The following is a 17,306-nucleotide window of genomic DNA, read 5'->3' as shown; positions in this document are numbered from 1 at the left end:
GTTCTTAACTGACTTGTCTAGTTAAATAAATGTTAAATAAAGACACATTTCAAAAAATTAAGCATGAAGATCAAACTCACAATGCAGATCAAACTCACCAACACACATTTTCACTTTCTAATGTCACTCTTTCTAAGCATGCCATCACAGTTCACCAACACACATTTTCACTTTCTAATGTCACTCTTTCTAAGCATTTACTAGACTCCCTATCAGTATTTATTTAGGCAGAGGAGATCATGGGGTTGTGTTTTGCGATGATTGTCCTGTTTATTGAATGGATACTGTTGTCAAGGTTACAGGCATTGCCCCGGAACTCGACCCCACAGTTTCTGTAATCTGACTGGAATGCGTTTAGAGTTTTGATTCTAGCTGATTCGTTACATTTATTGTAAAACAATCCACAGGGAGCAACATTTTTCATGGAGCTGGTTTGGGCAATACCCAAGCACTTGCATGTTAATGGGAAGGAATGTGGGTGTTTTAGCACCTAAATGTATTAATGTGAAGGCCTGGTTTTGAGTGCAGTTTATTACCTCATCAGTGTACAGTGTTCACAAAGTTGCCAAGATAATGTGGAGTAGACATCTGTTAAACAACTTCCTTCCCTTCAATAATGTATTCGACATTATCTGACCAGGTTTCAATATATCAATATAATGTTCAGAAATATGCAGCATTTTGTCACCAAATGGAGAACTTGGGCAATGGGAACTTTGATTTATAGTTAGGGTTTGAGGGTAGAGGCCAACAGTGAGGGGCTTTGTGGGCCTCTGCTTGTCTCTATAGCTCTTTCAAAGAACTGCTTCGAATGGACAGAGTGAGGGAGGCACTGCCATTGTGCTGAGATGGGGAAGCAGTGTGTGTGTGTGTGTGTTGTGTGTTTCCTCCTCTTCCCTCCCACCATAACCTACAGAAAACAAAACAAAATAAGACATGCCTTTTCCTCTCACCTATTAAACCTGGAGTCTTGTACTCATTTGTCAGAGTTTCAGCTAACACATTATCCATGAAAGTGATGAAAATTCCAATAAACAGAAGTTCTCTCTCACAAGATCAGAGTGTGATATCACTGATACCAAGAGGAGCTAGAGGTAATTAAGGCTACTTTTATAATCATTTCAAGACAGATATGAAATCTGATATGAGATTGCTAATGGCTTCCTACCTGTCGAGGGAGCTGTGGGTAAAAGAGGAAGTGCAACAGAGGGCAGAAATACTGTACAACGGACTGGAAAGATCGTCTAGAGCTGATAGCCTGCCATGGTGTGCAAAAACAAATAGAAAGTAGTAGCAGAATTGTCTGGGGAAGAGTTCTGTGTTGGAAATTAAATGAGCACCCGCCTAAAGGAAATTATCAGCAGGCATTGTTTTGCTGAGGACATGTATCCAAATGTACATCTTTCAAGACCAAGGTGGTCTTCAACACCAATTGAAGTGAGAGTTGAAGGAATTGGAACACATAGGTCTAAGACATATTAACCATCTTGTCCACTCTCCACCACTGAACCACTTGGCAAAAGATTATTATTTGAATAGCGTATCAAATTATCTGTTTCTTCATGAGGTTTGATAAGTTACTAATTGAAACATGGTTGTCAATCTTTTATTCTCTTTAAATAAAGGGCAATTCCACAGTAGCGGAATTAAAATGTATGCCAAACAAAAACCATTGATTTATGCACTACTTTTGAAAAAAATTCACAGAACATTTTACACAAAAACACATTTACTGGAAGAACTGTGTAGATACAAAGTTTGCAATGTCGGTAAAATCTTCCTCCAGTTTTTTATGTGACCACATTTTCCAAGAACTTTGTTAAATATCTGCTCCTAATTAAGATATTAAGATTCAAAGATGTCTGCAGAAAAAAATGTGGGTGTCAGCTATGACATGAAACCTTGAGTTAGAAAGAAATCTCTTATGGTTATTCAACTACAGTAAGTGAAGAGGATTTACACCGGTAACATAGTTCTGGTAACGGAATTGCATAATTATGGAGATGAATTTCATTCCTTTCATGGTGATGTACCCTAAATGGATACATAAAGGTATTTTGGGTATTTTTCTACACACTGGCTATTATTTATTGAGCTCCACAACCAAGACTGGACTAAATCTGAACCAATCATAGATGTTCATGTTTCACAGGTTTACACATCAAAGTCCAGCACAGTAGAGCTCAGTACAGTGCAGTAGAGTTCACTACAGTACATTTGTGTACTCGAGTCTAGTGTGCTCTACTGTGTACTGAACCATACTCTACTTCTCTGTACTGTTCTGTACTGAACTGAACTTCGGACCGGACCAAATCTGAACCAATCATGAACGTCTATGTTTGGGCCAGGTGAATGCCGGTCCAGACGTCTGTGGACAATGAAACAAGGCTTGTCCGAAAAGGACCGAAAAACAATGTCTGTGGGCATTCAATTCAAGGCCAGGGCGGACTGACAAAATATCTACTTCTTTTCAACGTCCATGGACTTCCGGTGTCGGTCGTTGCTCAGTGGGTGAGGATGCTTCTTTTGGTAAATGGAAAGAGCGGGAAGAGGTGTCATTAATTGGAGAGAGAGAGAAAAGAGAGAGAGAGGGAGGGGTTGTCCAGACTTTTCACACTCTTGCTTTGACCACCAGATGACAGAAAGAGAAAGAATATAGTTATGAGCTGAACATAACATTATGTCAGTGGAAGGGAGGAAGGACAGTAAGCAGGTGACCCAACTGTGGTTTGTGACTACTGGGAATTCCCATTGTAGCCAATTTAATTGCAGAAATTCTGTTACCGTTTCTTGGAAATTCTGTTACCAATTTGGTAACATATGTCTCTGAAGAACCAGTTACTAGCCCCGGCCCGATAGCTTTTCTGAACACTGTGTCACCATTCTCGCTCTAGCGTAGTAGTGACTACCGAACAGCACTCTGACTCACCTACTGCTGCTCTTTTGACCCTATGATCACTCGGCTCCACAGCTGATGCCCCCTGGACTGTTTCAATAACATCGGCATTTACCCGTTGTTGTCTTAGCTCTCCTGATCAATACCTGTGATTGCTTTATGCCTCTCTCGAATGTCAATATGCCTTGTCTACTGCTGTCTTGGCTAGTTTTTACTGTTTTATTTCACCGTAGAGCCTTCAGTTCCGCTCAAAATGCCGTAGATAGCTCTTTTGTCCCACCCCACACACATGCGGAGACCTCACCTGGCTTAACTTGTCCCTCTAGAGACGAAACCTCTCTCATCATCATTCAACGCCTAGGTTTACCTCCACTGTACTCACATCCTACCATACCCTTGTCTGTACATTATGCCTTGAATCTATTCAACCACGCCCAGAAATCTGCTCCTTTCATTCTCTGTCCCCAACGCACTAGACGACCAGTTCTTATAGCCTTTAGCCGTACCCTTATCCTACTCCTCCTCGGTTCCTCTGCTGATGTAGAGGTTAACCCAGGCCCTGTAGCCCCTAGATCCCCTCCTATTCCCCAGGCGCTATCATTTGTTGACTTCTGTAACTGTAAAAGCCTTGGTTTCATGCATGTTAACATCTGAAGCCTCCTCCCTAAGTTTGTTTTATTCACTACTTTAGAACACTCCGCCAACCCTGATGTCCTAGCCGTGTCTGAATCCTGGCTTAGGAAGGCCACCAAAAATTCTGAATTTTCCATCCCCAACTACAAAATTTTCCGCCAAGATAAAACTGCCAAATGGGGTGGAGTTGCAATCTACTGCAGAGATAGCCTGCAGAGTTCTTCCATGCTATCCAGGTCTGTGCCCAAATAGTTAGAGCTTCTACTTTAAAACATCTGCCTTTCTAGTAATGAGTCTCTTACTGTTGCCGCTTGTTATAGACCCCCCTCAGCCCCCAGCTGTGCCCTAGACACCATATGTTAATTCATTTCCCCCCATTTATCTTCAGAGTTTGTACTGTTTGGTGACCTAAACTGGGATACGCTTAACACCCCGGCCGTCCTACAATCTAAGCTAGATGCCCTCAATCTCACACAAACTATCAAGGAACCTACCAGCAACAACCCTAAATCCGTAAACATGGGCACCCTCATAGATATCATCCTGACCAACCTGCCCTTTAAATACACCTCTGCTCTCTTCAAATAGGATCTCAGCGATCATTGCCTCTTGCCTGCGTCCGTAATGGGTCCGCGGTCAAACGACCACCCCTCATCACTGTCAAACTCTCCCTAAAACACTTCAGCGAGCAGGCCTTTCTAATCGACCTGGCCCGAGTATCCTGGAAGGATATTGACCTCATTCCGTCAGTAGAGGATGCCTGGTTATTATTTAAAAGTGCTTTCCTCACCACTGAAATAAGCATGCTCCATAAAATAAAATAAACTAAGAACAGATATAGCCCTTGGTTCACTCCAGACCTGACTGCCCTTGACCAGCACAATAACATCCTGTGGTGTACTGCATTAGCATCGAGTAGCCCCCGTGATATGCAACTTTTCAGGGAAGTTAGGAACCAATATACACAGGCAGTTAGGAAAGCAAAGGCTAGCTTTTTCAAACAGAAATTTGCATCCTGTAGCACAAACTCCAAAAAGATCTGGGACACTGTAAAGTCCATGGAGAATAAGAGCACCTCCTACCAGCTGCCCACTGCACTGAGGCTAGGAAACTCTACGATAATCGAGAATTTCAATAAGCATTTTTCTACGGCTGGCCATGCTTTCCACCTGGCTACCCCTAACCCGGTCAACAGCTCTGCACCCCCCACAGCTACTTTCCCAAGCCTCCCCATTTCTCCTTCACCCAAATCCAGATAGCTGATGTTATGAAAGAGCTGCAAAATCTGGACCCCTACATATCAGCTGGGCAAGACAATCTGGACCCTCTCTTTCTAAAATTATCCACCGCAATTGTTGCAACCCCTATTACTAGCCTGTTCAACCTCTCTTTCGTATTGTCTGAGGTCCCTAAAGATTGGAAAGCTGCCGCGGTCATCCCCCTCTTCAAAGGGGGTGACACTCTAGACCCAAACTGTTACAGACCCATATCTATACTACTCTGCCTTTCTAAAGTCTTCGAAAGCCAAGTTAACAAACAGATCACCGACCATTTCGAATCCCACCGTACCTTCTCCGCTATGCAATATGGTTTCCGAGCTGGTCATGGATGAACCTCAGCCATGCTCAACGTCCTGAACGATATCATAGCCACAATCGATAAAAGACAATACAATGCAGCCGTATTCATCGACCTGGCCAAGGCTTTCAACTCTGTAAATCACCACATTCTTATCGGCAGTCTCAACAGCCTTGGTTTCTGAAATTACTGCCTCAACTGGTTCACCAACTACTTCTCAGATAGAGTTCAGTGTGTCAAATCGGTGGGCCTGTTGTCCGGACCTATGGCAGTCTGTATGGGGGTGCCACAGGGTTCAATTCTTGGGCTGACTCTTTTCTCTGTATACATCAATGATGTCGCTCTTGCTGCTGGTGATTCTTTGGCTATGCCGGATTAAGTGATATGACATGCTATTCTATGAAATCCTTTCTCTGTAATTAATATTCCCTGATTGAGCTTATCATGTAAATGTAATTAACTAGATATTCAGAGCACCACAAAATAATATTTATAGAGCAGTTATCTTCCAAATAAACTCTTAAAGACCTAGTAATATTTTACATCAATAGCAGTCAATATTAATCGTCACCTTATTTCAGTCTCATCTGAAAGTTGTAAATTCTTGGTTATCTTCACGAACCCTGGCTAACAAGTTGAATCAGCAATACAAAATTGGGTTTAATTATTTATTTACTAAATACCTAACTAATCACACAGAATTACATATACACAGAATAAATCATACATTCATTACACATTTCGTCATAAAGGAAAACGTCCCTAGCGAACGGAACAGATATGACAGCTGGCTACCCAAAGAAAAGGGTTTGAGTGAAAGAGCGGACGGACTGAGGAACAAAGGGAGAAGCGATGTCTCTATTGTAAATATAGTATCTTATGCATTCCAAATTACCGCCCATTTGGAAAAGGAAAATGCAATAAATATTTACTCTGAGCAGCGCTTCGGTAGGTTGGTGGTAGATGAAAAGCTGTGTCCTTTGAAGAATGTCTCTGCTGGTAAATTGGATACATTGTAGTAATGTCATTGTGTGGTAGACGGGATACGCTGTCTGTTCTTTCCTAGCCCACGTTTGCAGCTGCTGTTGCTAACTCAACGGCTAAGAGGTATCACTTCTGTAGTGAATAAGAGATCAAAGTTCATACCATTCGCAACCAAAGCTCACGCTGAGGTTGGCTTCGTTCTGTAGTTATTATCTGAACCATTTTGACATCGGACCGTCGTCCTCACATCCTCGGAACAGGAGGTTACATTTTCTTCAAGGCTTTATATATTGGAGTGAGAAGGGTGTGTTTGAAAAGTTTTATAACCCATGTCTCTTCACAGGGGCGGGCCACTGATTGAGCAGAGCCCTAATCTTATGAAAACCCAAATCTCTCATTTGGAAGCTAAAATTACATTTAATCTCTTCACCAATAATTTTATATTCAAACATTTAAATTGAACAACAATTCCATGTGAATCCGATTACTACAATGTGTAGACTTTCCACTGTAGAGTTTATGTCTTCCTATCATTGATGAGAATGTCTCAGATGACAATCGAACTGACATCATATTCATTAACTTCTTGGATATAGGGGGCGCTCTTTTAATTTATGGATTAAAAAATGTGCCCGTTTTAAGCGCAATATTTTGTCACGAAAAGATGCTTGACTATGCATATAATTGACAGCTTTGGAAAGAAAACACTTTGACGTTTCCAAAACTGATTGTCAGTTAAAAATCCTACAATGTGATTTTCTGGATTTTTTATCCTCATTTTGTCTGTCATAGTTGAAGTGTACCTATGATGAAAATTACAGGCCTCTCTCATCTTTTTAAGTGGGAGAACTTGCACAATTGGTGGCTGACTAAATACTTTTTTACCCCACTGTATATATATATATATATATATATATATATATATATTTTTTTTTTTTTTAGTTTAGTCACTTAATAATTTATAAAGAAAATTAATATCAGGAAAAACACTATACCTAATTGATAGGTCTACCTTTACTTGTTACTTCTGTGAACTTTTGTTATCCCCCTCATGAGGGAGAGAAATTAGAAAATATCTTAAAGTATTTGGTAACAGAAGTGTTTCTTAAACATACAGTTGGCAGATCTTTTATTGATAAACTAAATATAAATGTTGATATTAGTTGGCAGGGGTCTTCAACATTATTGTGCTTGATGTATTTCTAATAACTTTTAAGATGTTTTCTGGTAGATGTTTTTTAAGATTAATTTTCCATCTGTTTGACAAGAAATCCAAGCCTTTGCTTATTCCACATTTTTCGGATGGGAAATGGTAAAATTTTGTTTTACATCTGCCTTAATTAAAACAAAATGTAGACTCTTAGCTTTCATTTGACACCCACTTTGACATGCTCATATGAACTTCACATGTTGTTGCTCATGGGTCCTTCTACATGGAAATGAAGTTAATTCAAACATGTTTTATTTTATTCCATTTTGTTGTTACTTTGTTTCCAGTATGGCACCAGAATAATTGGTTTTATTTCAAAGAGTATAACCCTAACCCTAAAGTTGATTAATTAAATATATTTTATAATATAAATGAAAGAAAATGACTTATCCAAGGGCTTGCCAGTGATTCTTCCTTGCCATTTGTAAAGGGCCAAAAAGAGCCCGTCGGCGGACATTGTGCGTGGCAAAATGGGCTCACTGAACCCTGGAAATGGGATTTGCAGCATGCCCGGATCTCTCTCTTTCTCCCTCTGCCCATTCCAACACTGCCTGCCACACCAGCCTACACCCAGACGTTTCCAGGGAAACTCAGCCAGGCCAGCATCTGAAAACAATTTGGTTCTTAATGAGAATTTACTTCACACATGCGGTGTGGGAAAATGGGGGGGAGATGACGACGGAAGGAGGATTGGAGTTCTGCTCCTTGGACACTCAACATTGAATGCCCTGTTTATGTACAGTATTTTAACAAATTAAGCTGATGGTTTAATTGAAGCTAAAGTTTATGGCCCAAATGTCTGGGTCAAGGTTTTATTTTTCTATTAAGAGTAGGTCTTTTGATGCGTCTCAGCTCACATCCTCTGAAATTCCTATTTATCTTTTCCTAATGAAGTACATTAGATGTATTGATATTTTCCTTATGAAGTACATTAGATCTATTGATATTTTCCTTATGAAGTATATTAGATCTATTGATATTTTCCTTATGAAGTACATTAGATCTATTGATATTTCCTTTATGAAGTACATTAGATGTATTGATATTTTCCTTATGAAGTACATTAGATCTATTGATCTTTTCCTTATGAAGTATATTCGATCTATTGATATTTCCTTTAAGAAGTACATTAGATCTATTGATATTTTCCTTATGAAGTATATTAGATCTATTGATATTTTCCTTATGAAGTACATTAGATCTATTGATATTTCCTTTATGAAGTATATTAGATCTATTGATATTTTCCTTATGAAGTACATTAGATCTATTGATCTTTTCCTTATGAAGTATATTCGATCTATTGATATTTCCTTTAAGAAGTACATTAGATCTATTGATATTTTCCTTATGAAGTATATTAGATCTATTGATATTTTCCTTATGAAGTACATTAGATCTATTGATATTTCCTTTATGAAGTACATTAGATGTATTGATATTTTCCTTATGAAGTACATTAGATCTATTGATCTTTTCCTTATGAAGTATATTCGATCTATTGATATTTCCTTTATGAAGTACATTAGATGTATTGATATTTTCCTTATGAAGTACATTAGATCTATTGATCTTTTCCTTATGAAGTATATTCGATCTATTGATATTTCCTTTAAGAAGTACATTAGATCTATTGATATTTTCCTTATGAAGTATATTAGATCTATTGATATTTTCCTTATGAAGTACATTAGATCTATTGATATTTCCTTTATGAAGTATATTAGATCTATTGATATTTTCCTTATGAAGTACATTAGATCTATTGATCTTTTCCTTATGAAGTATATTCGATCTATTGATATTTCCTTTAAGAAGTACATTAAATCTATTGATATTTTCCTTATGAAGTATATTAGATCTATTGATATTTTCCTTATGAAGTACATTAGATCTATTGATATTGTCCTTATGAAGTACATTAGATCTATTGATATTTTCCTTATGAAGTATATTAGATCTATTGATATTTTCCTTATGAAGTATATTAGATCTATTGATATTTTCCTTATGAAGTATATTAGATCTATTGATATTTTCCTTATGAAGTATATTAGATCTATTGATATTTTCCTTATGAAGTACATTAGATCTATTGATATTTTCCTTATGAAGTATATTAGATGTATTCCTTTGTCTCCCCATATAATTGTACCTGAAAGGTTTTTGATTACAAAATGGGTAGATGATATGATAAACTTTTGAAGTGTGACACTTCTCCCTTTCTCACTATAATATTGTGTATCTAGGCTTATCAAACTATCAGCTCTCTGTAACTCACCTAATATTGCACATGTATGTCTCTCTGATTAACCCTTTAAGTGGAAAACAGCCAGGCTTAATCTCTGGGACACTCCTCCCCAAACTTTAAATTGCAGCCCAATTAATGGCAGTGGTTGTTGTTTTAGTGGCTGATTATGTAATGGCATTCTGTGCTCCTCTGTGAGGTGATTAAGCTTGCCATGGGGAGGAGTGCCAGCTTCCACTGGCGACTCTCTTTGTCCCCTGGTCCCTTTTCTCTTCCATTTTGTTTGAGTCCAGTCAGCCAGTAGCAAATTGTCCCTGCAGCAAGGGGCAATACGGTTGGACGGTACTGTGGTGAGTGTCCTCCTCCCACACACAAACTAACTATTTCCCAGTCCTCAGCTCCTTGGTTAAATGAACTTTAACCCAGCATAGAGGGGGGCTTTCAGAGTAAAGAAGCAACTTGTATTGTATGCCAAAAATAATGGTAGGCAGAGGGGGATGGGGAAAGATGTATATAAAAAGTAAGGTAGTGTGGACTAAAAGAGAGTGGGGGACATGTAGGTGTTTGAATGTAGCGAATTTTTAAAATGTCATTGAAATAAGTTCCCTATCTTACTGTATTTTACCATGTTAATATAAAATATGCCACTTGGTAGATGCTTTTATCCAAAGCCACTTACAATTAAATGATTGCATACATTTCTATGTGATCCCTCTGTTGCTCAGCAACTCACTGCCTTCAGGAAGACAAATAATAGATACGAAACGCTCCAATCTGGTTTTAGACCCAATCATACTGCTGATACTGCACTCGTGAAGGTGGTAAATTACCTTTTAAAGGCTTCAGACCAAGGCTCTGCATCTGTCCTCGTGGTCCTAGACCTTAGTGCCGCCTTTGACACCATCGGTCATCGCATTCTTTTGGAGAGATTGGAAAGCTTAATTGGTCTACACAGACAAGTTCTTGCCTGGTTTAAATCTTATCTGTCAGAATGATATCAGTTTGTCTCTGTGGATGGTGTGTCCTATGACAAATCAATTGTAAATATCAGTGTTCCTCAAGGTTCTGTTGTAGAACCACTATTGCTTTCACTATATATTCTACCTCTTGGTGATGTCATTCGGACACACAATGTCAACTTTCACTGCAATGCTGACGGCACACAGCTGTATATTTCGATGAAACATAGTGAAGCTCTGAAATTGCCTACCCTGGAAGTCTGTGTTTCAGACATAAGGAAGTGGATGGCGGCAAATGTTTTACTTTTAAACTCGGACAAAATAGAGATGCTAGTTCTAGGTCCCAAGAAACAAAGAGATCTGCTGTTTGATCTGACAATTCATCTTGATGGTTGTACAGTCGTCTCAAATAAAACTGTGAAGGACCTCGGCGTTACTCTGGACCCTGATCTCTCTTTTTACGAACATATCAAGACTGTTTCAAGGATAGCTTTTTTCCATCTTCGTAACATTGCCAAAATCTGAAACTTTTTGTACAAAAATTATGCAGAAGCTAATCCATGCTTTTGTCACTTCTAGATCAGACTGCTGCAATGCTCTACTCTCCGGCTACCCGGATAAACCACAAAAATAAACTTCAGTTAGTACTAAATACTGCTGCTAGAATTATCATATAACTCCAGTGCTAGCCTCTCAACACTGGCTTCCTGTGAAGACTAAGGCTGATTTCAAGGTTTTACTGCTAACCTACAAAGCATAACATGGACTGGCTCCTATCTATCTCTCTGATTTGGTCCTGCCGTACATACCTACATACCTGGAGGCAGGGCTTTCTCCTATAGAGCTACATTTTTATGGAATGGTTTGCCTATCCATAGGAGATACGCAGACTTGGTCTCAACCTTTAAGTCTTTACTGAAGACTCATCACTTCAGTAGGTCCTATGATTGAGTGTAGTCTGGCCCAGGAATGCGAAGGTGAATGGCAAGGCACTGGAGTGATGATCCGCCCTTGCTATGTATGCCTGGCTGGCTCCCATCTCTCCAATGGGATTCTCTGCCTCTGACTCTATTACTGGGGCTGAGTGCTCTTCCATACTGTCCGTAGGAGGAGTGTGTCACATTATGCAAGACTTTAAAAAAAAATACTACTTGACTTGAGTGAGTTGAGCCACTGAGAAGTTCTTCCTGTCCCGTTCTGTGCCCCCTTGGGCTTGGGCGGTGGAAGAGATCTTTGTGGGCTATACTCAGACATGTCTCAGGGTAGTAAGTTGGTGGTCTGTTGGTGTGGGGTTTGTGCTTTGGCAAAGTAGCTGGGGTTATATCCTGCCTGGTTGGCCATGTCCAGGTGTATCGTCGGACAGGGCCACAGTGTCCCCCGACCACCCCCGTCTCAGCCTCCAGTATCTATGCTGCAATAGTCTATGTGCCGGGGGGCTGGGGTCAGTCTATCCTATCTGGTGAAATTCTCCTATCTTCTCTGGTGTCCTGTGTGTACTTAAGTATTTTCTCTCTCTTTCTCTCTTTCTCTCTCTCATCCTGAGCCCTAGGACCATGCCTCAGGACTACTTGACCTGTTGACTCCTGGCTGTCCCCAGTCCACCTGGTCGTGCTGCTGATCCAGTTTCTGCTGTTTTGCCTGTGGCCATTGAACCCTGACATGTTCACCCTCTACAACCACTGTGATTATTATTCAAACCTGCTGGTCATCTATGAACATCTTGAAGAATGATCTGGCCTTAATAATCATGTACTCTTATAATCTCCACCCAGCACAGGTTCCTCTCTAGGTTTCTTCCTAGGTTCCTGCTTTTCTAGGGAGTTTTTCCTAGCCACCGTGCTTCTACATCTGCATTGCTTGCTGTTTGGGGTTTTAGGTTTGGTTTCTGTATTATCACTTTGTGACAACAATGGCTGGAATGGAGTGAATGGAATGGTATTAAAGCATATGGGAACCATGTGTTTGATACCATTCCATTAATTGCGTTCCAGCCATTACAATGAGCCCGTCCTCCCCATCAAGGTGCCACCAGCTACATGTGTAGTACAGTATAACAAAATTAGTATTAGTATAACCAAATTTTGTGGAGCAACTGAGAGCATAACACAGTACACAAACTGAACGCAACTCATATAAACTGCAGCACCCACAACAAATAGAGTAATAAAGAGTTAAATACACTTAAATAAATCAACTGGCTGCCTTGTGTTCCTATGCTCCAATCTGGGCATGAAGTGATTTGTTTCATTCACTGGCTGCAGTCAGACCTCTCCCACGGCTTACAGTGGGGAAGTCACCAGTCCCCTATATCAGGTTGTTGTTGCTGACTGTGAACCAGACATGTCAGGGGAATTGTCAAGAATGTCTTTTTTTGGAACTGGTCTGTTTCCATAGCCCCGATGCCCTCAACAACCCCCAAGGCACACACGGTGGAGAGGTGGTATTGTACGATTGGAATTAGTGTAGAAGAAGAGCACAGTTGACGTTTGTCACTGGAGCCATGTAGACAACATTTTTGTCTCGGACTTCACAATGTATTATTAATTAGTCTGACGTGTATGGGGAATTCAACTGAGTGAAGCATGAGATTATTTCTCCCAATTGCGTCACACTGACTGAACTGACAAGCAAGATTGTCGTGGCAGGATAGTCATGTTTCAGTGGAGACGTAATTGTTGGACTTGGAAAGGTCCTTACACACATATCATAACAACAACACATATCCTAACGACGGATAAAACCAACGTACAAACAATGGAAGGTCAATGTGAGAGCTGACATAGCTATTCACTATGTGGATGACTAACAGGAGAAAACAACTCTGCGATTGCAACCCTGACACTACGAGAAGAATTCAATTTGTTTTCAGAAATGGGATGCACAGGCGAGAATGGCTCATTTCCTGGTGACATCCAGGCTTCCTGTCACTAGTGTGTCCTCAGCACCCCAAAGCGATACACACATCCTTCCTAAAAAAATGTTCAGCCAGTAACCGAAAGTTGCTGGTTCGAATACCTGAGCTGACAAGGTGAAAGTCTATCCATGTGCCCTTGAACAAGGCACTTTACCCCGATTTTGCTCCAAGGGCATCGTGCTACTATGACTGACCCTGTAAAACAACATATTTCACTGTACCTATCCCATGTATTACACACCGACTCAGAAAAGTTGAAGAGGTGAGTTTGCAATTGTGAAATGTGACATCCGAAATATTACTTTTGGTGACAGTCGGATGTTCTCTGGGCAAAAAGATGAGGGATAGAGGAGAATAAAGTGCAGGAAGGTGAATATGACAGAGGTAGCTAAGGTCATAACTTTACTGTAGCCTTACTCAATGTATCAAGCTATTGAATAATAGCATCCAATCATACATCCCTTAGTAGGGTTTTTAAATGTTATGACCAGATGTTTCTAGACCTGGATCTCCTTTAAACAAACGGACAACTCTACAGTATGGGGCATTTGGAAATGTTTTCGAGGCCACACAAAATTCCCAACTACAGAAGTATATGAGGAGTAAAAGAAACGTGGAAACGTAAAACCAAGTTTTTTTTTTAAAGATTCAGATTGATTTAAAAGCTTCAACAAGCCAACGTTGTGCAAACCTTGCAGTGACAAAAACCATCTAGTTAATCTGGCCCTATATGGTAAATAAGCCAGTATGGTTGTGCTGGAGCAGAGCAGAGGCCCCAGTGTGTAGGTGCAACCCAGTAGAATGGCCATCTCCTTCTCTGGGGGTATTCTTAGCATTCACTGGAGCACTCATTACAAATGCAAAGCCCCAGTGTTCAAGACCATGGGGCTTGAATGAGCCCCCTTTGTGCAGTAATTGGAGATCGTTCTGTTGAGGCTAACAAAGAAGTGCTGGTCCTCCTCTTCTCTTTCCCACTATCTCCTTCCCTTCATCTCTTGTCACTACTGTCATTCTCATTACGCTCTCCACACTCTTTTCCTGACAGTCGTGTAACTTGTTGCATAAATACTGTATAGTATAAGCAAACTTTGAGCACAAACGTCTTGGATTGACTTGTGTTTTTATGGAAAATCCTCTTAGAAAGTCCATTGTTTCCTTTGAGCACTTGTGAACCTGTTTCTCTAGCTGCCAAATACTGCAGGTATTTGCAGGTACAGTGCCTTCAGAAGTATTCACACCCAAGGGCTGGATTAATGCAGGGGTTTACTGAAGCTGAAGCACCTGGGCCCAGGCCCGTGGGGGGCCCAAGAGCCAGCAAAAAAATAAATAAGGAAATGTACTGTACAAGTTAAAAGTTTGGACACGCCTACTCATTCAAGGGTTTTTCTTTATTATTTACTATTTTCTACATTGTAGAATAATAGTTTAGACATCAAAATTATGAAATAACACGTATGGAATCATGTAGTAACCAAAAAAGGTTTGTACAAAAAAACATTGTACAACAATAGTGAAGACATCAAAACAATGAAAGAACACAGACGGAATCAGGTAGTAACCAAAAAAAGTGTTAAAATATATTTTAGATTTTAGATTCTTCAAAGTAGCCACCCTTTGCCTTGATGACAGCTTTACAAACTCTTGGCATTCTCTCAACCAGCTTCATGAATAATGTTTTTCCAATAGTCTTGAAGGAGTTCCCACATATGCTGAGCACTTTTTGGCTGCTTTTCCTTCACTCTGCGGTCCAACTCATCCCAAACCATCTCAATTGGGTTGAGATCGGGTGATTTTGGAGCCCAGGTCATCTGATGCAGCACCATCACTCGCACCATCACTCTCCTTCTTGGTCAATAGCCTTTGCACAGCCTGGAGGTGTGTTTTGGGTCATTGGCCTGTTGAAAAACAAATGATAGTCCCACAAGCGCAAACCAGATGGGATGGCATATCACTGCAGAATGCTGTTGTAGCCATGCTGGTTAAGTGTGCCTTGAATTCTAAATAAATCACTGACAGTGTCAACAGCAAAGCACCACCACACCATCCCACCTCCTCCATGCTTCAAGGTGGGAACCACACATGCAGAGGTCCTCTGTTCACCTGCTCTGCATCTCACAAAGGACAGGTTCCACCAGTCTAATGTCAATTGCTTGTGTTTATTGGCCCAAGTAAGTCTCTTCTTATTATTGGTGTCCTTTAGGCCTGATTCACGCAATCTCCTCTGAACAGCTGATGTTGAGATGTGTCTGTTACTTGAACTCTGTGAAGCATTTATTTGGGCTGCAACCTCAGGTGCAGTTAACTTTAATGAACTTATCCTCTGCAGCAGAGATAACTTTGGGTCTTCCTTTCCTGTGGCGGTCCTCATGACAGCCAGTTTCATCATAAGTGCTTGATATTTTTTGCGACTGCACTTGAAGAAACTTTCAAAGTTCTTGAAATTTTCCAGATTGACTGACCTTTATTTCATAAAGTAACAATGAACTGTCGTTGCTATTTGCTTATTTGAGCTGTTCTTGCCATAATATGGACTTGGCATTTTACCAAAAAGGGATATCTTCTGTATACAGCTATCTAGTCACAAGACAACTGATTAGCTCGAACGCATTAAGAAGGAAAGAAATTCCGAAAATGTACTTTTAACAAGGCACAACTGTTAATTTAAATGCATTCCAGGTGACTACCTCGTGAAGCTGGTTGAGAGAATGCCTAGAGTGTGCAAAGCTGTCATCAAGGCAAAGGGTGGCTGCTTTGAAGAATCTCAAATATAAAATATATTTTGATTTGTTTAACACTTTAGTTACTACATGATTCCATATGTATTATTTCATAGTTTTATGTCTTCACTATTATTCTACAAAGTAGAACATAGTAAAAAATAAAGGAAAACCTTTGAATGAGTAGGTGTGTCCAAACTTTTGACTGGAAACTGTATATATTTTATTTTTTAATGAACACTGCCAACCACAGGAGGATTCAGAAAACCGCTCTCAATGAGTGTAGACAGCCTGCTGCTACCGCTCCGCTAATTTTCAGATGGGGGGAGGAGGTAGGGAACACACATGGGTAACTGGGGACCCTGCCTTGATTGGGTAACTGATTCATTAAAAATAATAAATACATGTTACTGGTAAATTGTGTGAGTCAGGGGCTGGGGCCATGTCCATAGAAGGCCCAAGTTTTTATTTAACATTTTTATCCAACCACAAGAGCCCGTTCTCTATTTTTTTTAAACAAAGCCCCGGGTCCTATGATTTCTTAATCCGGCCCTGCACACCAATCAATCAATCAATTAAATGTATTTATAAAGCCCTTCTTACATCAGCTGATGTCACAAAGTGCTGTACAGAAACCCAGCCTATAACCCTAAACAGCAAGCAATGCAGGTGTAGAAGCACGGTGGCTATGAAAAACTCCCTAGAAAGGCCAAAACCTAGGAAGAAACCTAGAGAGGAACCAGGCTATGAGGGGTGGCCAGTCCTCTTCTGGCTGTGCTGGGTGGAGATGTTCAAATGTTCATAGATGACCAGCAGTGTCAAATAATAATAATCACAGTGGTTGTAGAAGGTGCAACAGGTCAGCACCTCAGGAGTAATTGTCAGTTGGCTTTTCATAGCTGACCATTCAGAGAATCTCTACCGCTCCTGCTGTCTCTAGAGAGTTGAAAACAGCAGGTCTAGGACAGGTTGCACATCTAGTGAACAGGTCAGGGTTCCATAGCCGCAGGCAGAACAGTTGAAACTGGAGCAGCAGCACGATCAGGTGGACTGGGGACAGCAAGGAGTCATCAGGCCAGGTAGTCCTGAGGCATGGTCCTAGGGCTCATGTCTTCCGAGAGAGAGAGAGAGAGAGAGAAAGAAAGAAAGAAAGAAAGAAAGAAAGAA

This window comes from Oncorhynchus tshawytscha, linkage group LG05, assembly GCF_018296145.1.
Source record: "Oncorhynchus tshawytscha isolate Ot180627B linkage group LG05, Otsh_v2.0, whole genome shotgun sequence".
NCBI lineage: Eukaryota > Metazoa > Chordata > Actinopteri > Salmoniformes > Salmonidae > Oncorhynchus > Oncorhynchus tshawytscha.
This window is presented reverse-complemented; position numbering follows the sequence as displayed.